Here is a 26531-nt window from a genome sequence, read left to right on the forward strand (position 1 = left end):
CAATGAGAGGGAGGCTGGTGCACACTTTCAGGGGTCCTTTACAAAAATGATGTCCTGGGCAGCAGTGTGACCGGCAGACATGCAAGTGTTGTTCCAGCAGCAGGTAACCCCTAATGTGCCCTCTGGATGGGAACAGAGATCACCTTGCCTGATGTATGTTCCAGAGTGAATCAAAGAAGGAGTGGAGACCCCATCTTTTAAAGGCAAACGTCCACAGGTGATTGGACTAATGAAAGCCTGCTTTAAGAGGTGCAATCCTTGTACTTGAGACAAGTAGTATTTGCCTTCTGACATCACACCAACAATGTTTTGGGTTAAAGGAAGTGGAGGCGACTGGAAGGAAAAACAGACACATAGAGAAAACAGAGCAGTGAAATCTTCCCCCAAATGTTGTGGGATCATTCTGTCTACACCAACTCTGCTCTGTCCCTTATTAATAGCATCTAAGGCTCTTTTGGTATGCAGCACCTGGTGTGAAACTAGTCCTTTTCGGATGAGTATAACCTTTGATACCCATTTCCTAGAACAGTGCCTGCTGGGTGGCTGTTCTAAGATGTGCTACCAGACCTCACAAAGTACCATACGTGAGGCCAAGGCATTCAGTCTCCTTGCCCGCAATTTGGCAGGAGCAGGCTGTCTGACCAGAATACACATAAACCTTCCATAGCTGAGCTGAGCTAAAGTTCTTGACACTGGTGTGATATAATTTTGATGTGGCTTTCATAGGTATGAGATGTAATAAGCACCATTCCTTAAACTCGGCTCTGTCATATGTTTAAAGTTTACAACTCCACCAGGATAGAAACTCTCATTGTATGAGGTTTGGGTGCAGGGATGCATGTCTTGAATTCAGCTACTGACTACAATGACTTGGCTGTCACTACAGATTTGAGATGGCACATGTGCCCACTCAACCTGCTTTGTGCCACTGGGGAGCACGTGTTGCACATGGGGATTCTGGTGCAGCAGGGCACTGGGCTACACTATGTTTTGAGTCGGCGGGGAGAAGGTTGTGAACAGCAGACCATGCTCTCTGAGAGTGAATGTCCCACATCGTTTTATATTTGATACAATTAAGGCCAGGCCTACTACAACCTTGCCAGATAGCAATCCTTCACAGCCTTAAAGTGGTAGTTATACATTTCGTTCTATGTTAATTTATTGATATGCATTTTTCTGATGTGTTTTTGACGAAATTATTTTTTTTTTAAATAAACATTTGTTTTCGTTTTTTTTGGTGTTCACCTCCCAACCTCCCCTCCTATTTATCTAACACGATTCCCGACACCCGACCCCTTATATATCCATCCCGACAGCTCCTTATTTATTTCAAAGGGTTTCTTCGAGAAAATAAATCAGCAAAACACCCATTTAAAAAAAATGCTTGTCTATGAATGGACGTTGTACCATACATTTAGCTGAAAGTATACTGTACATCATTTGCTCAATGTATAGATTTTAGTTTAGTCATTCCATTTCAGCTGTTTACGTTCATTGCATACATATCTACACATGTGAATGAAACAATATGCAATGTTGATACCTGGTGGCTGAACTGAATGTTAACAGTCAAAATGTTTTTGAGGATGCATATTCAATAACTTGACTCAAAACTTAATTCAGATACAGACTGATAAACAGTACCAGTCCTACTCGTAGTGGAAACGCAATGCAGCCATTTTGCTGCATTTGTTCATATTTAGGTGGGGGGGTTGAGACTATGGCATTAATTTTTAAATGTAAGGTTTGGGGAGGAATGGGGGCTTATAGAGGGGTATGGAGACTTGCCCCCCATACAAATGCCACAAAAGAATGAGGCAAAAAAGGCTGCAGTGAGTTGGCACACAATAGTACAAAATCCTTCATAAACACCAAACAATTTTCTTTTCGCAGCATATGTTACCGTGGGATGTATTAGTCATTAGCGCCATTTGTCAACTTCCGTTCCTACTCTATCATTTCTCTCTCCCCTTTTACTGCACTACCTTATTTTCTCTGCCTCACTCGTTATTAGTTTCTGAATCATCCTCTGTGTCTCTTTGTGTGTCACTCGTCTCTCGTTCATTGCCTTTTTCCTGCATATCTTCTATTTCCCTCTCTCTAAAATTCTCATCCCACTTCAAATCAGCTTCAATACATCTTTTCATTTTATAATGACTTGACTAGTCAATTTTCACTTATTTAGTTTGAGAGTATTTCTAATACTTTATTGGGCACAAGAATGATTAAAAATGTTATACCTGTAATGTAGCGTGGTATAGTATATTGCACCTCTGCCATTTAGGCCACATCAACATACAATGCTCTGCAAGAAAAGAAGAAGGGCTTCGCTGATGGTATAGAGCGGTAGGCTATGCTTTGATATGATATGATATTTTATTTGTATCGCGCCTACACAAGAGTTTCAAAGCGTGACCAGGCAAGGGAGGGGAAATAAGGGAGGACGAAATAATGATCTTACTTCGCCCAGTCACATTGAGAACATGCAAGTAAAGAGGAAGATGGAAGGGGGAAGTGTGAGGGGCGGGGGGAGTGGAAAGTGCTGAACACGTGATACAACAACAACAGATAGTGCGGCCAGCAGGTGGTAAGTTCGAGAATAAGGTGTAGACAACGTGTGTCTGATAAGTGCTGCATGGGGACTGTAGGGTTACAGATATAGACCCAAGTAGAGGGTTTGCCAGGAGGCTGGGAGGGCAGGGATCTGGCCCCAAAATCAATCAGAGGGGAACAAAGTGCCCAGTGCCAAAGAAGACAGATTAGCGGGGCAGAGCAAAGGCAGAAGCAAAGAGGAAAGTCTTGAGGTGCTTCCGGAGCCGAAGATGGTTGTCCTCAAGTTTCAAAGAGGCAGGGAGGCTGTTCCAGAGAGAGGCTCCCACTGAACAAAGGAATCTGCCCCCAACTCGTTGCTTGGAGAAGCGACTGACCCTGAGGGCGTTGGAGGAGAAGGAGAGAAGAGCTTGAGTAGGAATGTTTTTAGGGAGGGAGAGTTGAAGGTATTGTGGACCCAGGCCCCAGAAAGCCTTGTGGACAATGCAAAGGGTCTTGAATTTAATTCTTGAAACCACTGGGAGCCAATGATATGAATTCTGAAGTGTTGATGGCACAAACCAGGCGTCCCGATCCTTGAGTACCCATGTGATTCTGGATGGGCATTCTAGCTGAGGGAATCATGGAAATGTGATTTATCAAGAAGGGAGAGATCAAGGTTGTTTGAATGAAATTTTCACTTCAAGGACCTCATTAGCCACTGATGTTTGAGGGTGTGTTATAGGAAGTTGCTGCCTTGTGTAAGAGATGATTGTGTGAAAAGTGTAAGGAAGAGCCAAATGAAGATGAGGATTGCTTAGAGGGACACAAGTGTATTGATCAATTGCAAGGAATTCATGATGTTTTTGTTCAGTACTGTGGCATTTGTTCCTGGAGAAATTGTGGTTATCTCTGTTGATGATGATGGTTATTGCTGTTCCATTGTTGTTTGAAGGGTGAAGGATTGATCCAAATGAGTCACATTTTATGATCCTCTTGGCTGGTACCATGTGTGCTGGCCCATTTCACATTTGTGAAAAAGCCTGACCCAGGTGTTGAGGTGACGGAGCTGATATAGGAGTGGTGTGCCGCCAATGACCTCAGCCTTAATGCAGGTAACACTGAGATTCTCCTCATCGACACACCCGCTCGCTCCTTCCCTGCAGCTCTCTGGTCGGCCTATCTTAGCCCTCTTTCTGTTCCCACCTGCAAGGCTAAGGACCTTGGGGTCATCTTCGACTCCATACTCTCCTTCTCTCCTCACATCTCTGATGTCTCTAAGAAGTCACACTACCAGATTCACCTCCTTAGGGGTATTCCTCCTTTCCTCTCCTTCCCCCTGAAGCTCACTGTTTCCAGAGCTCTGGTTCCCTCTAGGCTGGATCATTACAACAGCCTCTTTCTAAATCTGCCTGCTTCCACTATCTTTACCTCTGCAACTTATCCAGAACAGGACTGCAAAACTTGTCCTTGGCCTCAAGCCCAGGGATCGTATCTCTCCAGGAATGAAATCTCTGCACTGGCTCCCAGTGGCTGCGAGGATTAAGTTCAAAACCCTCTGCATCATCCAGAAGGCCTTCTGGGGCCTGGAGCCACAATACCTTCAACTGTCTCTTCCTAAATATTTCCCTTCTCGAGCTCTTCGCTCATTCGCCTCCAGCTCTGTCAGGGTCAGTCGCTTCTCCAAGCAACGAGTTGGGGGTAGATCTCTCTCTGCAGCAGAGTCCTCCCTCTGGAACAGCCTTCTTGCCTCCCTGAAACTTGAGGAGAACCATCTCCGGTTCCGGAAGCAACTCAAAACCTTCCTCTTTGCCTCTGCTTTCTCTCCCCCTCTCCCCTGCTGAAATCACTGAAACTGCACAGAAGCTGCAACTGGGCCACTCACCGATCTCGGTCCTTGGCCCACCAACTCTTCCCTGAACTGCCTCCCTGGCAACCCCTGCACTGCGGGACTGTCTCTGTATCCCTACAGCCCCTCCTCCCAGCACTTGTTTGCACTTACCTTGTACTTGCCACCAGCTGGCCTTATTATTTATCTTGTATTCTAATAACCCTGTACTGCACTTTCCCCTCTCCCTTTCCCCCTGCACTTTTCCCTTTCCCTCTACCCTTGCACTTGCACGATCTGAATGACACCTGGCCTAGTAGGATTGTTGTCTGTCTCCCCTTGTTCCCCCCCTGCCTCGTCGCGCCTTGAAACACTTCCATATAGGCGTGTTACAAACGCCACATCATATCATATCATATCATCAACATACACACTCTTCCTCAGCCCCTTTCAATTACACAAACACAACCCTCATCCCTATACCGGGAATCACACCATTACAGAAACCACTGTTTTCCTCAACACATCATAACTTTCCTAGTTATTACACCAAACCACTGCTCTCTTACTCATTAACAACAGTACTGCTCAACACATTCTACTAGCATTACCCATTCCCCATCACATGAATGTCCCTATACAATACTACCCGATTTCAATATCACATTTACCCAAGTCCATCACACCTATACAGCTTCCTATTTTTACAACCTTTCCAACCACACATATCATTGCACTACACAATCGCACATCACTCTATTAATATCTACAATAACACCCACACACCCAGGCATAATAGACAGAAGAGAATTGCCAGGCATTTTGGTGCTGGACTGCCCTTAGGCAGGAGAAAGACTGATATGTAGTGGAAATTTCTCTTCTGTGAACGGATGGTGAGCTAAAGACTCTGGTTGATACTCTAACCCGGGATCTAGGCCGGTAGTAGAGAACTCCCAGAACCCCCTTGTTTTTAAATATTAAGTAGTTTGGGGTTTTCACCATAAGTTACTAGGGTAATCCAGACGTGGAACCCTAGCTCACAGTTCTTAGAGAGGCACAGCTCCACCTACTGATGAGGCCCAACCAGGCCGAAACACCTGTCTGGGGTTGCTGTTGGTACTCTTGTTCATAAGAGAATTGCCAGGCATTTCGGTTCTGGACGTCCCTTGGGCAGGACAAAGACTGATATGTAGTGGACATTTCTCTTCTGTGGAAGGATAGTGAGCTATTGACTCTGGTTGAGACTCTAACCCGGGATATAGGCCGGTAGTAGAGAACTCCCAGAACTCCCTTGTTTTTGCATAATACACAGATAAGCATTCCACAACATTGAAACACAAACTTTCTTTTTTTCCAACAGAGCAGAATGCCTACTAAAAAACAACTCTGTAGAAAACAAAGAAAATAGAGAACCGATACAAATAAAAACAAGCCATATAGTTATCCACCTCTAAAACTTTGTATATAATATATTAAAACAGAACAGCTAGTAACCACACTCAATGAAAGTCAATCACCAGCACTAAAAAAGTAAGCCACCAATGTACTAACAAAAGCAGACCTAAGAATTCACCTAACACTATATATACCAATGATATCATAAACAGGGATGTCATTGCACAAAAATGCCTGGAGTAGGTGAAGTGAGATCACATGACTCTTGACCTCCTCTGATGACATCACAGGAAATGATGTCATTGGACCCCACCCCGAAATGACATCACAGGAAGCTATGGAACACAACCTTTCACTTCTTCACACAACAGGAAGTGGCACCCCATATCATTGTTCGTAAGTACACTACAAAAATATGGTTTCAATATCACTTTAATGTGATATACATTTCATACAAGAATGGATCACCATATGTATCATTCATATCAGTATGTATAGGCTTATATTACCAAAATTGCTGTGAATGCATCAGACGTCCAAGACCAAATGATAGTAATGTGTTACTATATTGCACTTACGCTTAAGCACTTTATATAGTATAAACATTTATACAATATCACCCAACATGTGTTGGTACTCATTTATCGACCTCAGAAGGATGAAAGGCTGAGTTGCTGTGTTTAAGAACAGACTAAATCCGTGACTCATCCCCTGAAGTGTGCCTGAAGTAAACCTTTGAGTCTAGCAATTATTGTATAGAATTCCAGAAACAAATTATTTGTTATTCGTATTCTTTATTATTTAGGGTCAATGCTCAAAGTGTTACACTTGTGGAACCCTCTGTTTTTTTAAAGAGGCCTGAGAAAGAAAGCCAGCTGCTCCAGAAACTAAGAGCCACATGGTGCTGGCCAAAGCCCAGGAGCTTACATTTACAAAAAAAAAAAAGGTTTTATTACAATGTATTTTTTAGGGTCAGCAAGAGAGACCACAGGGGTAGCAAGGGACACTTCAAGGGGTCACAACTGCGACCCCTGGTTACCCCAAATGACGTTCCTGAACATAACCCCAGTAAAACATTCCAGAAAATCAATTTTACGAAAATAATGTATTTTGTATGTATTTATTTTATTATAAATAACTATTTATTTATATTTTTTATAAATAAAATACACTGTTCTTTAATTCTCATTAAAAATATAGTCACGTTCTACGCTTAGAAACTACCACAGAAAATTAATCCTCATAGTTCTAATAGGCAGTGCATTTCATCATTGAAGTTGTAATTGACAGTGCATTTCTACTAAAGAACAAGTTGTTATATTAATTTTAAACAGAATAAAACCCCTAACTAAATTAATCAATACATTACAAAAAGTACTTCAAAACGTGCACAATATAGATACCTATTCACACAAGCAGCATGGAGACATATTTCAATCAAGAGGCTTATAAACAAGAACAAATAAACCCAATTGCCATAGACAATAATTGAGGAGGCTGTGAAGTGCTAGGAGACACCAGTATGGTAAAAGAAACCCTTATAGAAAAAACGCCCCTAATAAACTTTCAAACAAATGTTCCTTTTGTCCAAACAAACCATCCAGTATACAAAAATACATAATGTATGCAGTTTTTTGTAATTACAGCTATGCCTGAATTGATGCTTTTAAACAAAAGTATGATATTACCATTATGTGAATATGAGTTAATAAAATGGACATATGTCTTTTTTGAACGTTGAATAATTTTACTCACAAAGGAGTACTTTTGGAGTGTCTCAGAAAGTTATTTTCTGTCCCACATCTTGCCGAAAACATCATAATAGCGGCGGTATCACAATCACTGTATTTCCACCGATCATGAGTACAGTGAAACCGGCATAACATATGTCGACGTAATTAACACTGATCCGCCATTGCTACCTTCACAACGCGGATGGAGAATGGTGGTCTGACATCGAAAGTTGCTCCTCTGGCGTACATACACAGACCAATAAGAAGCAGTAATTAAGTCACTAAATCTGTACCGATATTAGGGACAGTACACAAATTTTACAATATTTGCAAACTGTTATATGGCAACCCTCCTTTCGTCTGGCCACCCTTGATGTTTCAGCTTTATACTCCAATATCAAACATGACTTAGCCATTCAGTCAATAGAATATATCTTTCGTAATACATCTGCATCCTACTACTGTCAAATACAAATGATCAAAGCATTTTTGCAATTTGCGCTTACCAACAATGTGTGTATTTTCAATAATGTGTACTACTTGCAGTCAAAAGGTGTTTTCATGGGCGCCAACTGTGTGCTTAACACACTACCCTGTCCATTATTTCATTGGAATCACGCCTTGAGAACGACCTGAAAGGTCGAAACACGTGTCGGCTGTTTAGTGTATAATAAATTGAATTTGAAGCCTAATTTGCATTTTGTTTCATGGATTCCATAATAAGAACTTTGGGATCTGCGCACTGATTTTACCTTCCATACACAATCTCACATGTATCTAGGTGATGTCAGGAAAGCACACACTCATCATATACAGACTTGACCAAAGGACCATCATGCACCTGACAGATATTATAGCTTCTTATCACATCCATTCCTCCTATTCTGAAGTAGATGAGTGTATTGCATTTCTGCACCAGTGAATCTTCCCAGACCTCTGTGGGACATGTACCTGGAATCCCACAGCCATTATCTCATGGCATCCTCAAACAGGTGCTGGACAGTATCATTACAAGTATGGTGGAGCACATAGAGTTCCCAACAGATGCCCCACCATCAAAAACATGACGACAGAATGTTACAGTGTTGCTGGCCTACCCAATGAGGTAGGTGTGATAGATGGGACACATGTTGCCTTTATTTCCCCAGGGAACATAACCACACGTATCAGAATCAAAAAGGTGTCCATAGCATCAATATCCAGGCTGTGTGTGATTCAAACATGATATTCACTCACATATGTGCACAATTCACTGGATCCACACATTATGTCACGGCAATGAATAACAGTATTGTGGTGCAAATGATGCAGAGCATGACCAACAGGAGAACATGGCTGATAGATAGCTGTTGAAACACAAGCAAAGTTAAACAGTACTGTACTGAACATGCCACAACTCCACCATAGCCATACAAATGTAGCAGGTGTTACTGCCTATCCATGCAGACCATGGCTACTGACACCTGTGCACAATCCACAAATTGATGCAGACCTATGCTACAATCGAGCACACACAAAGACATGAAATATAATAAAAAATGCATTTGTAGTGCTGAAGAGCCAATGGTGCTCCCTGTGCAGTATCAGAGGCACGTTCATGTGGGCCCCTTTAAAGGTGTGCAGCATCATCCAGGCATGCACATCTGACACTACAATGCAATTTGAATGGGTCTGCCATTGCCAGTGAATGCAGACACTGAGGATGAATCAGATGACAATGGAGAGCCATCATTAGAGCATTGACCAATACACTCAGATGAATACACAGCCACGTGACAGGCACCAATACATGATCACTTCTAGAGGTGTGTATATTGGCACATAAAGCAGCACACATCTGGCACTTTTCCATCTCCCAAAATACCACATCTGTCCATGGCAACATAGGGTGATATGGCATAACACACATGCATGCATGGTTGAACTACCACTGATCATGTGTACCATGCAATAATGCCACCCCATCCAAAAAATCACTGACCAGTAGGTCTTGATGTGTGTACTATTACGTTACATTCACATTGGTAGCCACATAGAAGGACAACATGATTTACAATGGACATGTGATGAAGGTATGAGAACTGGTGATTTGTTCTCGCATGTCCCCTCCCAGGAGTGTCATCTAGGGACACCTCATATGGCATAGTGAGGTCAGATGCACCCCCACACAGGTTACCACAAGAGCCACTTCTGTGCAATGTATATTGCCCGATTGAGGCTGTGGGTCCAACTGCAGACATGTTACCTCGTGTGCCACCTCCTTGCAATGCATATTGTCCAACTGGGGCTATATGTCCAAACAGCACATATGTGCCTCACATATGTGTGCAATGAAAATGTCTCTGTGAACCACGCTGTATTGTTGGATTATTCTTGGATTGTATAGACCACAAGCCTATAGGCTCCAGTCATCTAACCTCCAGCTATTATCTCCCTATCCTCTGAGAGCAGTAGTGAGTATGTGAGCTTGTTTTACCCATTCTTAAAATCACAATGGGAAAGCAGAGAGGTATTGAAAGAGTAGTTTGTTCCATGAGGTTTCCCAATGAGATTTAATGAGGTAGACAGTTACTTTTCAAGTGGCTATGATGCTTCTGAAATGGTTGGTTGTTCTTGAGTAGACATAGAGGCAATGGCTGCATGTTAATTGGTAATGTTTTGCATATTAACTGCCTCATCACGAGTTTGGCAGTATCTCAGCGTAATATCTGTCGGGCGCTAATTGCGTTAATGCTGCAATGTGTGGCGTAAACAAGGCGAGATCATGAGCTGGCATGCACGCGCTCATGGCCATGGCGTTAATGCAAATAGCGCCCTGCGGAAATATTTCCGGGAACCCTAAAATCCAGTGCGCATTGTGCTACCGTTGGGCCACCGCGATATTAGTGTGCGCAATTAGCATCACAGGAAATGCGTCACCGCCAGAACGGGAAATAAAGCTGCGGCCATTTCCCGAAAATTGCAGCCCCTTCAAGCCATCCACCACTGCTAACAGTCCAAAATGTCCCAGGAGCGCACCAAGTGCAAGCCTGCCTTGGGGAGGGCCAGGAAACCCAAGTTCTCTGACCAAAAACCGACCGTACTTGTGGAGGAAGTACTGAGCCATCAAAATGAGCTGTACGGGCCACTGCAGCGCCAGACCAGTGCACATCATTGCACACATATCTGGCGAGCAATCAGCCAGATGGTGACTGCGGTGGGCCACATGCCCAGGGATGGGGAGGACTGCAGAAAGTGGGTCAACTTGCGCGTCCGTGGGCTCCTGGCGCAGCCCATGAGTGAGAGCATGGGGATTGGAGAAGGGCCAGCACCTCCACAACCAGAGCTCACCCCCTGGCATGAGTAGACGATGACCCTGATTGACATGGGCACTATTGATGAGTTGGAGGAGCGGAGGCTGGCACCTGTACCCAGAACCCTGCAGGTGAGAACCCACTACCCCCTGAAAATGCATGAATCTGTTAGGGCCAAGCCTCCAGACCCTGAGTGAGTGTATGCACAATATGTGTGAGGCACCACAGCCACCCATTACTGCCCCCACATACCACTATACCCTAGTGCCACCTTGTACCATAGTAGGTACAATGTATCAACCTTAGGCCCAGGGGAAGACATCCATGGCCATGGAACAGCAACATGATGTGTGGGTACGTATGAAAGCCCCCACTTCCTCACAGCAATATGGGAGCTGTGCATCCTCACCAGACATCTGAAGATGTCACACAAACATGTCCAAGCAGTGTTCCTCCCCTGTACCGCGTTCCAACAATCACAACTTGGGGACTTACTAAAATACAATGGCCAAGCATGATAGAAACTGTCCAAACCCACTCTAAAGTATGAAATGCATGATACAAATGTAAGCTGCCCTCAACTCATACAACACTGTATGTACCCCACAGGCAAGCAGCGCCCCTCACATGCCGATGATGATGGGGAGGAAGCAACACCATCCAGCCGCATGTCCCAACACACTTCTACCAGCACCACAACCCTGCAAAGGGACCAGAAAGATAAAACAAGACGCAGGACACATCCAAAGTCACAACATCATAGCACACTCACATGGGAGCAGCGTCCACAAGGCTGCATGCCGACAGTGACTCAAAGCCCAGAAACCACCACGGACACTCAGGATGTGGAAGGAGCCACCAGATGAGGCTCACACATCCAGAGCAGCATGACACACTGCACCGGTGTCCTCACCCAGCCTCAGTGTCACACATGGGATGGGCACACCCGAGGGAAGCCTGGAGCAGGCACCAGTGGATGCACACACTCCACATGTACGTGTGCATCTTGCCTGCACCCCAAGCTTGATGTGGTCACACCATTTTATGGTACCCCTGAGGATAGGCACTCCAACCACAGCAGCCCCATCAGAGGTGGCACATTTCCCCCAACAGCCCCCCTTCCACCCTGCACACAGCTGTCTGTCTGGTCCCCACCACACCTCAAAGACCCATCATCATGGGAGCTGCTCTGATGGGGCAGCTGGATGTGATGGAGGCCCGACAGCTGCGAATTGAAGCCATGTTGACAGAGCACAATCGCCAGATCAGTTGATCAGCCATGCCATACAGAATGCAGCCAAGACCATGGCACGTGACAATGCATGAACACATAGAGTGGTGGAGGGCTGTACAGTGGCCCTGACAGGTCTTGGACAAAGGGTATGGGAGCTGTGTGAGGTCCAATCGGCACATGCTGAGCAGATGTGGGAGGCAAACAATCTGCTCTGGTAGCAGCTGCAGGTATCAGGAGCAATACCATCTACCTCTACAACACCCACAGAGGGATCCCTGGAGGCTTTGCCCAGGGACCGTTCCCTGTGCAATCTCCCCCACCGCTCACCAGTGGAAGCCGGCCATGGGAAGCATCCACGAACATCCTAGAACGACATGGCACAGTTGTGCCGAGCCCTGGACACATGGACCCACTAGCACTTTTTTGGGATGTTCTGACGGGGCTGAGGGGAGTGTGTGATGGAGATTTCACAGGGGGGTGTGGGGAGTGTGTGATGGGGAGTTCACAGGGGGTGGAGGAGTGTGTGTGGGGAGTTCACAGGGGGTTGGGGGAGTGTGTGATAGGTAGTTCAGAGGGGGGTGTGGGCGTGATGGGGAGTTAACAGGGGTGGGGTGTTGTTAGAAAAAAATAAATCCTGTTCAAAATGCTTACAAGGCATGGACATTCGTGATTGAGTTGATATGTGTCAAATGTATCAATCCAGTGGATCAAAAATAATTGTCAATCAAGGCCGGTCTGGCCAACCTCCCCTCCCATACCCCATCCCTGTGTGCATGTGCCCCGGCTTTGGCCACATTGTCATCATCACTTCCATCCCCAGGTGGCTGGCCATCAGCATCAGGGGGCAGTGGCACATGCCTTCAACAGCAAATGTTGTGCAGCATGGCACAGGTATGATTTTGCCAACTTTCTCTGGTGCATACATCAATGCCCCTCCCGTACGTTGTAGGCAGTACGTTGAAGCATGCCTTCAGCAGTCCAAATGCCCTTTCCACACAGATGCGTGTATGCCCATGGGCAATGTTGTATGCCAGCAGGGCTGGAGTGTGTGGATGAAGCACAGGAGTCATGAGCCATGTGTTTTGCAGGTATCCAGAATCACCTGCATGGGACAGAATGCAGACATTAGGGCAAAGTTGGTTCAGTGGGTCTACAAGGTTCAGTCATCAGTGAAATTAGCAGCAGAATCAAGTATGTGTTGAGAATGTTCATGCTAACTCAATGCAATGTTGGAATACATCCTTCACCTTCTGAGACATGCATGGGCTGAGGTTTACATGCAGCAATGTATCAATTAATATGAGAATGCTTTTGTGTGTCACACTCATGTAGTACACGTACGCTATTTTCCATATAGTTACCTTCATTGTGGAGTGTGCTGTGCAAGGTGCAGCATTCAATCAATGGACTACTTACTACATGCACTACCCCTGTGTCTAAATGCCACAGTACTCTGACCCTTATTACTGTATGAGGGTTCCCTTATATCTGCATGTTCATGCGACATGTTGTTAGGCCATATGTCGTGGTATTCGCTATGACTGGTGTTGCATTTGCTAATTGGCACAATCATGTACATTGGGATAGGCATGTGATTGGCCAATCAGGGGTCAGTATCTCTGGGATGGTCATTGTCGTGACTCAGACTACTTGTGTATAGTGGCTTTGTGAATGTGCCTACATTAGGACACCATTGGCATGACTGTCCGGTGGCCAGGGTGGGATATCTCTTCTGTGTCAGGGTGAGGAGCAGCACTGCGACACACACAAGAAGCTTTGTGGTAGTTGGTCTTCCATATGTGACTATGCTTTCACAAGTGTGTGCAATTCAGACTGTGTTCTGCTGTGTTGAAAGTGTGCAAGGTTTCAGGTGCGAGGCTCGTGCATGGAAATGTTGCACTATTAGTGCTACCTGTGTCTCATGCTGGCACATGCAGGGATTCCTCTGTGTATGCCCTCCCCCTCCCCCAACAGATGTAATTTGGCATGCATTTGAGGCTCGATTTGTGCTCACCCAACATCCATGTGTTTTGGCCTGGGTGCCTCTCCATGTAGGCTGGCAGGGTAATGTTGCGCAGGACCATGGAATCGTGGGTGGATTCTGGGTAGCGGATGCAGAAGTGGGTGAACGTTAGGTCAGGGCTACACATCATCTGCACTTTCATGGAATGGTAATTCTTACAGTTCCTGGAGGCTGCCTCATGTTGCCGGGGTGCTACTAGTGCTACGTGTGTGCAGTCCAGCCTGCTATGACGTTCAGGACTTGGGCAATGGCATGGATTGCATGTGTCGGCCTGGATTGTGTCCAGCAACTGGGTTATGGTTGCCCTGTCCAGCCTGTACCCAGTCACCAGCTGCTCATCAGTCAATGCCCAGGACTGGTTGGCAGGCCTCTGTAGCTCCAGGTGCAGCAAGTAGATGTCATCACCAAGGCTCCCAGATCCAAATGGCAACATGGTGTGGGAAGGGTGTGTTGTGAATGGGTGGGTCCTTTGTAGGCCTCTGGTGCGCATTGTTTTCACCTGGGCCCTTATTGCTGTCTCCTCTCTGCTCCAAATGGCAACATGGTGTTGGGAAAGGTGTGTTGTCCATGGGTGGGTCCTTTGTAGGCCTCTGGTGTGCATTCTTCTCACCTGGGCCCTTATTGCTGTCTCCTCCCTGCTCCTGATAGTGAAATGGTGTTGAGTGGGTGTGTTATGCATGGGTGGGTCCTTTGTAGGCCTCTGGTGTGCATTTTATTTTCCATGGGCCATTATTGCTGTTTCATGTGCTCTTTTACCTCCAGCATTTTGCCAATGATATTTTCGGCAGTTTTAACACCGTTTTTCTGGCGCTAATAGCCAACGCCGTACTTGTGATCGCTCTGTAATAGCGCGATTGGGTGCCGGCGCTATTACAGCGAGCGCTATTACAGCCGGCTGTACTATCGCTGGCTGTAATAGCGCCAGCAGGATTTAGAGTTTAGATTTAGAGTTTAGACCTGTAGATTGTTTTTGGGCCGCATGTCTAGCGCTCTTCTCCAGGGACGCCCTCTTCCACAACCTCTTGAGGGGATGAATGTGTCGAAGCGTTCTTGCCAGTTGTTATGCTGGCCTCTGGAGTGTTGAGATCTCTTGTCGAAGAAATAACAGCCGGAAGAGCGACCTCTACCTCATCCAGCCCTGGTGAAAACCTTGGATGCAAAGACTCTTTTGATGGAGGCTTGCACTTTGTCCGGCGCTGGAAATGTTCCGACAAACTTAGCCATCTCCTTCATGAAAGGATCTCCGAAAAGCAGACCTTGTGCTGTTGTACCTGATTCTGTGTCTGCTAATTCGCTCAGTTTGGCGTCTATTTTATATAGAATGCCTTTCTGACGTTCCGTTGAAATAGTGCAATTAGCATTTCCTAACAGGCAAATAGCCCGCTGAACCCAACCAGAGAGGATCACTGGGTCAATGGGGTAAAATGAGCTGATGGCTGCTTCCACTAGGTCTGAAATCTTGGCTAGTGGACCTGCCACGTTCAGTACCTTGTCCTGACAGGACTTCCAGGCACGGTCTATGCCTTTTCTCGGGTCTTTCACATTTTTACCTTAGAAGGTGATCATCTTTGAATCCAGCTCTGGTGTTAGAGCTACCTTGTCTGAAATATCTGGACGTGGGCATTCGGCTCGAAGCCTGGCCCTGACCTCTTTATCGAGAGGCTTGACATTCTGAATTAAATATATTTTGCTGTCTTGGAAGACGGTTCCCAGTCGGTGGATCTGGGGTGTATCAGATCTTCCGGCGTGAACATCCCCTCTGCAGGAGACTTGTTCTCGGTTGTGTTCTTGGGGATGGGGTCTTCCACAATCTCAGAGCCTGAGGGCTTTGAACCCTCTACCTGAAATTCATCCTTGGATGAGGAGTGAGAATGATCAGTGTCGTAGACGCCCCTGTTTTGGTCGTCTTTCGTGCCCTGCCCATCTCCCTCTGGGCTTGAGGGTCCATCTCCCCTGTTTTCTTCCTCGGGGTAAGAGGGTTCATCATGGGAAGGAGTTACCTTCCTGTTCATAAAGGCTTGCTTTAGCCTGGAGAAGGCGTCCGATACGGCAGCTGTGGCATTATTTGGCTGGCTCGTGGGAGGGGGGGTCAGAGAGCTTCTGCTCTTGCGAGCCGGGATACATCCCCCTTCAGTAAGGTGCTTCCTTTTTGTGTTATCTTCCTCCCAGGAGGGGAGGTCCCTCTTAGGTGCTCTTCCATGGTATCTAAGCGCTGTTGAATGGGAATGAGCATATCAGTTACTGCTTTTTTAATACTGGTCTCCACTGAAGATCCCAGTACTTTTTGTAAGCTGTTAGCCATTTCCACCTCATCTATATAGCAGTGATCTCCCTCATTCTCAGACCAAGCCTGATATGATTGAGGTGAGTACAGCGCTGCCATGATAAAATGTAAAGCACCTTACTCACTCTTTTTTTTAAAAAAAAATGTTTTCCTCTGGGCTTCTGGACACCTTCTCTCTAGCCCAGTAATGATAGTTCAACCTGTTAATATTCTTCAAAGTCAGCTGAAAATGGAGGTCTTCTTCCTCCTCTTTTCCTCTTTTTTGTTAATGTAAATCTGAAATCCATATGCCTCTGGGTCACTTCCGTGAGAATTCCGACTTTCTTAGGTGAAGAAATGATTATGTAATGAAGTTCATCGCTTGAGAGGATTCCGGCGCTCGAGTTCGCATGAAACCATTATAACACTAACGGTTATGCACATTTGAGCGCCTAGATCCTGAGAATAGGACCGCGGGGGCAGGAGCTCCCCTGGCGGCCTGCGGCTTATTTGCGGACCTCTGTGAGGCCGCGGCAGCCTCACACAGGCCCACCAAGCAAAGCGCAATGCACCTGTGAAGCGGGTGTGAGACGCGGACGGCCCGCCTTCGCGGGCTTCCGAGCAGCTGTGGAAAGCTGAATGCTCAGGACACGAACACAAGGAAACTCGTGCCACGGCTCCTGGTGTTTGTTTCCGACGCCAGGAGAAGGTAGGAGGCGTCGGAAAGCAACCTGGAGTAAAAATCACATTTTATAGTGCGAAAAACAGAACAATTAATGTGGTCAAATACGAAATTACAATATAAACATGTCGAAGCCAATTTAAGTAAAAGAATTAATACGTAATTAACAATCAGGAAAACTCTTCATAAATAGTTCTAAACATGAAAGTACTTATCTCTTGCTGTGATCAGCAAAGGAAGAGGAAGTTACATCATGTTCAGGGCTGTTTATGAAGGGATCTGGATGCCTATTGGGGGACTGGGTCACATGTTAGTGACTCCTTAATGAACTCTGGGGAACTCTGGGAAATGGAGTTTGTTTTCTTTCAGAAACCCATGGACATATTTCTGTGTTATTATATACTTGTTATGTTGTATGTTTAGTGCACCCTTTCTCTATGCATTACCCATGTTATACCTGGTGCACAAAAATACCTTGCTGCTGAGCCTTTCTTTACTGTGTTAATAAAGAAAGAGAAGCATAATGTGAGCCTCCGATCTTGACATAGAATTGTATTTTATAATTATAGAATCATGGCCAACATCACACGCTGAGCGCTCTGGAATGACAAATGCAGACCAGGCATGGTGTGCTCTATACTGAGATGCCAGGTGTTTTTAAAACCTGAAACCTAAATGCTCCACATTGTAATAAGACTCAAGGTCTAACGCAACCACCTCCACAAAAAGGTTAGAGACAACATCTGCTTCCAAACGCTCGGCTGAATATTTGGCCTTTCACACATATTTTTCAGAGGTAGTGAGCTATAGTCCAACAGATGGCCCTTCTGGTGTAACAATTAACAGTCTGGAAGAAGGCATCTAACACACGCATATAGAGGACTAAAGGTCTCAAGAAGGTATGCGTGGCGATTTCATTCGCATTTGTTGAATATTGTATTAGTGATCTGTTTTGTCTCCTGGAGCAGATCGAGATTGGAAGACCTTAGCCCAGGTGGTTCTGCAAGCATGATTATTTACAACATATGTTCTTTATGTCTTGTAATATGCACATCTTTATTTTATTTGTGTACAAAAATGCGTATTTGAAAGACAAATAAGACAGAACACATAATTCTAACATGCAATGAATACCAACGCGGTTAATAAAATACACACATAGTTGCTGCATTTGGTTCTTGTTGCTCAGATTGGTGTACTCGTTAATGAAAACTGCACACTATCTGTTCAAGGACTGCTTGATGCAAACTAAACCTTTTTATAATCCCTCACCAGTTTCCAGACTTATTCTTGAAATGCAACTTCCTCATTTCTAGTGTTTTTTTTCCTCCCAATAAATGGATGTGCAGTATTAGAATGCACTTATGGCCACCGCACTCGGAGAAAAAGCATGCTTTCTTGCATCATTGGACACTTAAACATTCTTGTCCCACGGACATTACCAAGCCCCTTGGGACGTGTGTCGAATATTTTCTGTGACATCAACACACAAAACACATGGCTCTGCCAATTCACACGCCCAGGAATGAGCACAGCACAAGTACATTAAGACACGCATATGGACTGTGTTATAACAATGTTCGGCATTTGCTAAATGAGGATGCTTTTGCAGCCAGTGCCAAAGACAAAAATCCCTTCTTTTCAGTCCACCCGGTGCAAAATCTGTTGCAGTTTCAACCTAACTGCCTGATGCGCTGGAATCAATACGTGCCATACTATGTGAGAAATGACTACTGCTCTGCAGGAGTACAGGGATGACTAGTAGCTAAACCACCTATTCAGTCATTGCACTACTGCAATCCAACAGTGATCCCAATCATAATGGTAAAACAGGCACAGTCAAGAGATGTTCCTCCTTAGCCTTTTGTGGTAACGTAGGCTGAGGGCAAGCTGTCCTCTTAAGAAGGGTGTGAGTGTTATATTAGTATTAACCCAAACAGCAACAGTACAAATACCCCAACATAAACGAATGCCCAATCAAAGTGTTATACAAATTTATATAGTTTAATTAAACTACCCAATAAATAGTTATCTTTCTAGAAAAACATTAACAAAAACCCATGTCCGTAGAGACCAGACAGAAAATGCAGAACATATATGTGAGAGAGCTATGGGCACAGGAGCTGGAGTGAGTAGCAAGACATTGCAATATTGTCATTTGAAAAAGATAAGTCTTCAGAAAAAGGTGGCTTATCAGTCACTATGGTTCCAAATATGACCAGGAGTGCTGGGCCTCTAAGCAGTATGTTTTTCTGTTCTTGGGTGGTTCAACAACATTGAACTGGGCTTCCCGTTGCTGTTCTCATTGGTTGAACAGGGTACGAGTGTGGTGAGTTATGTTGTTCCAGGCAACGAGTCTGTGTCGACTCCGGTTTGAACTAGAGCTGTTTGCGGTTCGATGTGGCATCCGAGCAGTGCAGTTCCAACAGTCGAACATGGTCAGTCCGATGATTGAGCTGGTTTGAGATAATGAATACTGCTGGATTTGCATCACAGAGTGACATGATGCTTTCAGGTGTTCGAGTCAAGTTTTCTTTTCATAAAACATTTTATTGATTTCAACAGTAACCTTGATTGATCACATTGCACCAAGTAGTCACAGAGTAAGTGAACATTTGGCAAATCATTCTACAACAACCACAGAAATGTATCCGACAGATATTCAGCTGTACTTGGAAATTCAGCCACCGTCCTACCATTTCTCCCAGATGTTCAGCCCCTTGATGGGACATCCCCTAGTGGTATAAATTCTCTTTCCAGAGACATATACATTTCTACATTTGATACCCATGCACTATACCTGGGATTCTGAGACGCTCCCCACTTTGTGGCAATGTTGTGCTTTATGAGACCAATTGCAGTAGATAGACAAATATTCTCATAGCGGTTATAAATGGCACCCCAGGTTCCCAACAGTAACAATTTGAGTTAATTTGGTATTTCAGATCTGATAGTTTTCGTCAGACCATCGAGGCATGTGACCCAACAGCGGCACATTTGTGGACACTCCCATATAATGTGAAAGAAGGTACCATCATCCACCCCACATCTCATGCATTTGAGGTTATCAGTCAATCCCCATCTAAAGACTAGGGTACAAGGGGAGTACACCCTATGGAGACTTTTGAGTTGCATGAGTCCGAGTCTGGATGAGATTGTGATCTTTCTAGGAAGCATATGGGCCTCCAGCCAGTCTTCAGGTTAAATTAAGCCCACATATTTTTCCCATTTATTTTTGAGAGTAGAGAGTTTGTATGTTGCAAAAGAAGATATGGCCTGGTAGAGTGTTGAGGTGACCTTCATCATGATACAATAGACATTCCTCTCAATTGGAGAATACTTCAGGATTTCCTGGAGGTCTGTTATTTGTCTACGTAGGGCATGAGAAAGTTGTAAATAATGGTAACGTTCTGTATCAGGTTAACCATTTGTGTGTTGAAATTGTTTAAATGATATGAGTGTCCCTTCTTGAATGGCCTCTATGAGGTTAAAAAACCAGCGCTAGCCCACATTGTGTATCTGCCGTTCTTGTGCACATCAGGCATTTGTGAATTTGGCCCACTGTGGTTGTGCAACAGTCACTTTCTTCGCCCTTCTGCTATGATTATGTACCTCATTCCATATTCGCACCCCGTGTCGGGTCATATCAGGGAGAGATCATTCCATAGGTTTCCCATAAAAGATTTGAACTGGCCCTTTCCCTTCCATCCATGCTCTCTCAGCCTTAATGTGAGGTAACTGGCAATTGCCCTGCAGCTAATCATTAACTGTTGCCAATTGACTTGCCCAGTAGTAGTCGAGTCAAGGTTTGATGCAAGGTCCTGATGGTTTAATGCTTTGCTCAAATATGCTGTTTTCAAAGGCATTCACAGAAGTGTGAGGAATTGACTTCTGCCCTGCAGGAGTGCAGGAATGAGTAGAGGCTAAAGCACCTTCACAGCACACACACTTCTACAAAATAGTCATAAAGGTGCAAAAGGCACAGTTAATAGATATACTGCCTTTTGTGGTAATGTGGGCAGAGGGAAGGCCAAAGTGTCAAGAAGGCTGTGAATGTGAAACAGTCACAACTCAAAAAGCAAAGCACAACAGTCCAACATAAAGGAATGCCCAATCAAGGTTTTATATAAAAATAGATATACTTTACCTAAACACAACATATGCAATAATAACTAAATAGAGAACAATACAGCAACCCACACCTGTAGAAACAATACAGTACCAGCACAGATATGGAGATGCATAAGTCTGGCTAATGAAACAGGGATGAAAGGCAAGAAAAAGCCACAATGATGTTTAAAAAGATATGTTCTTGGGTGCAAAAGGAATCAAAGTTACCTAACCAGTCTCCAGGGCCCATAAATTGACAAAGGTAGAGGTTAGCAGTCGATAATACCTTATTGTGGTTCTTATCAGTTGGACAGCACTGAATCTGGCTTCAAATTGTGCAAGTGATTCGAGCCAAGTTTGGATATGTTCTTGTCACAAATTGATTAAAGTGACCAAGCCAGTCTCTAGGACCCACAATGGACCACTGCGGAGCTATCGAGCAGTTATCATGCACACATATCTTTGGAGTGTCTTGGTGGTTCTGCAATGGTGAACCAGGTTTCTTGGTGCTGTTTGGTGGTTCCATTTGGTACTAAAATATATATGGCAGTCCCAGTAGTCCAGTGGCAAACAGACATTGAGGCATGGTCAAGCTCAAGGATGCTATGGTTCAAAGTGAAGTTAGGGAAATGACCAGCGTGGAGAACACCAACTTCGGTTTGACTGCTGAGATTTGACAGTGCACAGTTTATATCAGAATCTATAAGGAATGTTGGTTTCAATACTCTGCTTAAAGATTGTGGTTGGGAAGAATTCCAGAGTTGGTTCAACCATCGACTGGATCAGCAATGAAAAGGCTGGCCGTTCTAACAGTGTTCAAGCTGTTTAGCTGAAGCAATGCTTCTTTGTTCCAGCTGATGCATTGACCTGCTTCAATTATTGTGGTCATGTGGGACAGCTGTTTGAATATTGGCTATTGACAAAGGCAGCTCCTGGAGGGTCCTGTTGATGTCAACACAGTCAAAAGCGCTTGAACCATGGTTCACAGCTATTTGATGATGAAAGTGCAATAATGCTGTCTTGTCTCTCAGGTGGTGTGAGTCCCACTCCAAGTTCTCAGGGGCAATAGCAGCCCTTTTTCTCAGGCTTCAAACCATTGGTTGGGGTACTAGCACACATCTGCAGTGTTCCTTCAGTGAGGTCCTGCGTACCAGTGTACCTTTCAACTACCATTATTCACCACACAACTGGAGAACCTTGGCAAGGACTGCTCTCCCAACAGGGCCCAAACAAAACTCAAAGAATTCATGAGAGACCCATTCTTTTACAGTCTAAGGTCTACAGATGATTAGTGAAAAGTAAGTGTCCTATATGGTGCAAGTTGCCTTCTGACATCACACCAAATGTGCTTTGTGTTAAAGGAAGTAGAAGGGACAGGAAGGACAAGCGATAGAGAGAAAGCTAGATGGTGGAACATTCCTCCAGCTGGTATGAGCTCCATCTGTCCACACTAATCTGCCCTTCTCTTGTCAATAGCATCAAACACCATTTTGGCATGCAGCAGCATGGTGTGAGGTTATTTTTTTTGTGAAGGGTGTGCCTTTATTTATTTATTTATGTATTTATTTATTTATTTATTCATTGTTAGATATACACCTAGCCAAAAGGCTTTGTATAACACATAAACAAACAACATTAATACAAAAACCTAAAAACATTTACATTTCCAATATATATCATTAAATACATTTTAAAATTGCCACAATCTGCAAGTAAAATAAAACAATAAAAAAAATCAAATTAATATAATTTCCACTCATAAAAGTCACCACAGATCAGAAATCTCTGACATCTCAATTCCATTGTTGCAGGCTTTAAAACATACGGTTCTCAATTCATTAAGACTTTCACAACACATAATAAGGTGGTATAGTGACTCAACAACATTGTCTCCACAGAGACAACCATTTCTTAAGGTGTGTGGAATTCCCATACTCTGGCCCTTTGTCTCTAGAGCTTATGTGATGTTAAATTTCATTATTAAATAGGATCGAAAGGTACCTGTACTAGGATAGGCTAGGATATATTTAGGTGGCGCATCTCGATTTAAATACTCGTCCAAGTAGCCTCCACGGAAACATTTTGATGCCAAGTTTACAATATTTTGCTCATGCCAGAGATCATACACTTTTCTCTTTAATCTCATTTTGAAGGCCAACACTGACAGGGTACCTGGGACACATCCCAATGACCATGTGTGATGAAGTCTTTGTATGGTACCAATTGTACCAATCAACACATTCCCTTCAAGACTAAGATACGCTTTTACATATGGGGCAAAGATTGTGTCGGTGGATAGAGTCACTGCTTTTTCATAGGACAAAACACATTGACAGATGTATGCATACCAAATGCCTTTGATATTAAACTCTAGGTACAGGTATTCAACACTAACATTTGGAGGCAAACGTAGTAGTTTTTTAGAAGTTTAGATTCAAAAACCACAATGCGTTTAACAAATTTATGGCCCCATATTTCCACAGCATAAAGTAGCATTGATCTAATTTTTGCCATATAAATATTATGGACAGCAATAGCAGAGAAACTACAATTCCTGCCTATGAAAGTACTCAAGACATTTGTGGCAACAGTACAGTGGCTTTTGATTGCAGACCACTGCTCATCCCATTTCAACCTTTCATCAACAATTACACCTAGGTATTTATACGATTTCACCTGTTCCACTTTTTTAAGGGCGAGGTTCCAAGAATATTTCTTCAATTTACGTTTCTTAGAGAAGACCATCATTTTGCTTTTGTCTATGTTAATGCTCAATCCATTTTCAGAAGAGTAGGCTACTAGGGAGTCAAGCATATGCTGAAGACCAGCATAGGCAAGCCACCCTATAGTTACACCATTAACCCTCGCTGGATTGGCCTTCGGTATATTAAATGCTTTCAACATATCTGATAGGTAAAGGTTGAATAGGATAGCAGCGATCATACAACCTTGCTTCACTCCACAGCTGGTAGTCATAAATTTTGGGAGTTTGCCAGCTGCATTGAGTCTAATACGGACAGAGGTTGCAGAGTGTAGCAGCATCAACATCTTTAGGAGACCTTGTGGGATCCCCCATGAATTCAGTTTTTGCCATAATCGATTTCTAAGAATGGTATCAAATGCGGCAGAGAAGTCTATATATGAGCAATGACACTTGTATCAGCACCAGCATGTATCCAAACACTGAAACCGCCAATGAATCAGGTACGTCGGCCCTCGATTCTGTTCTGAATCCTGCCTTAGAAAGCACAACTAATAATGTGCTATTGCAAAATACTACAAAAGACCTTGTTGAACACCTAACCCCCATTAAATACGATATCCCCCCACCTTTTGTAATCAATCCAGACTCCCCATTAACCATTGCCCAAGACTTGCTCTGCCTCCAACAAGGCAAGCAAGAACTAACAGTTTGAGATTTAAGGGCTACAACACTGAGGGGGTGCAGTGAAGAGAGGGGGATACAGGAGATTGACTTACCAGATACAGTGGGCAGCTCATCAGGGAGAGGAGCGGACCCTGGAGCCAAGTTGGAAGCACCCTGAGCCCAGGAGAAACAGGAAGAAGCGAGGGGCATTGCTGAGGGGAGTGGCGGGAGGGAGGAGAGAGCCGCCAGGGAGAGAGAGGCTAGCGAGGAGACAGTTGCAAACCCCCTCCACAAAAAGCGCTTGCCCATGTGGCATTCTCCACTCAGGGGGAGGGCCCCCGAGGACCAGGCTCAGAGTCCAACACCTGTTAGTCTGAAAACTCACCTCCATCCATCGAGGAAATTGGACAGTCAGAGCACTCCAACAAAGTGCCTATAGAAGCCCACCCATCAATAGAAAGAGAAGACTTGAGGAGCCCAATCAATGCTGCTGAAGATGGCCAAGTATTAAACAGACATTCGCCTCAAGAAAAAAGCACTCCAGGAAATTGGCACATAGGTGAAATAGACATATCAGTGCAGAACAAAGCTTTGCTCAGTGCCCCTTTACAGCTAGGAGGAGGCTAGGAGAAGGCGTGATAACAGCTTCAGCTTCAGCTTCGTCTGGGGGCCCGGTGAGATCACTGTTCACATCACCAGGGCTAGAACACACCGACGCAAAGCATCGAGCTTGGGCGGAGAGGTAGAGGAAAACGCACCCATATTTAGAACAATCTAAAAAAGTTCAAACCTCCGCCAGCGCTCAAAGTACAATACGGAGAACGATCAAAAAAATAAGAGAACAACGGAGAGTAAGGCAGTAAAGCATAGGAAAGTCCAAAAAAAGCGGGGCTGCAAGAGAACATTAAAAAAGCCCTTAAATTATGATCTCCTGGAAAAATTCTTCAAGAGAAAAGTAATGGAGTCATGGAAAGCATCCAATGAAATCTCACAAAGAGACATTCTAGAGAGTATCAATATGTCTCAAACTTGCTCTCTTCCAGGGCAAACGAGACCGATGGATACTTGAGACCTCTGCCATTATACTGGTACCAAACTCGGAGGAGAGAAGTAAAGGCCACACAACATCTACGCCATGACGATGGCATTTTGGCCAAGACCCGAGGAAAGCGACCCGAGGGCCCTTTGACAAATCACAAGATCAAACAACCCCAATAAGCAATACACAAGCAAAAGCTGACAGGGGACTCAAGCTTCGCAATGAGCTTCATAAAATCTTGGAAAGCCCCCATATAGTGCCCACTACTAAAGACATCAAAGTGCAGCCTAGCAGCCTAGCAAAGATGCAGACAGCTTCAAAAAGCAGGAGGCTGTTGATGGACCCACGCGGCAAGGGGCTTTTAAACCAGGAAGAAGATAACAGGGGCCCACCCACTGCAACGCTAAAACACCTAGGAGATCTGAACAGACACCAGCGGCCAGGCAAGATGACCTAAACACACCACAAAGGAAAACACAAAGCCTGAGTGGTATATCACAAACAAAAGATACCCCGGGGAAAAAACCTGACCTTTTGAATATTATGGCAACGGTCACAAAAGCATTAGCCCCATTCAGCAAACTCTATGAAGCCATTACAAACACACTAAAGGACCAAACATAGCTCATTGCATTGATGCACACTAAGATGACTTACCTAGAGTGCTTCATAACGGCTAAAGGATGGGGACCTAATGCCACATACAATCAAAGACAGGCCCACGACAAAAATCACGGGGCAACCAAAGCAAAAGAGGTTACAACACAAACAGAGCCACAAAGATTACAAGTCTCTCCCTTTCCAGAACCTGAAACAGGTTTAGAAAGACCTGCAAATAAACCTGACCAACCAGTGACTAAAATAGCAACTATGAGAGGAGCAATAGGTCCGCAAAAGATGCCCCCATCCCAAAAGATAGTAAGGGACACAAATGCAAAAAAAAAAAACGAAAATGGCTGCATTTACTTGGAACAGGAGGGCATCTCGAGCCTCGCAAAGTCAGCACCAGAACAACATAACAAAGGAAAAGACCCA

This window comes from Ambystoma mexicanum, chromosome 8 (genome assembly GCF_040938575.1).
Source record: "Ambystoma mexicanum isolate Mex_15411 chromosome 8, UKY_AmexF1_1, whole genome shotgun sequence".
Classification (NCBI taxonomy): domain Eukaryota; kingdom Metazoa; phylum Chordata; class Amphibia; order Caudata; family Ambystomatidae; genus Ambystoma; species Ambystoma mexicanum.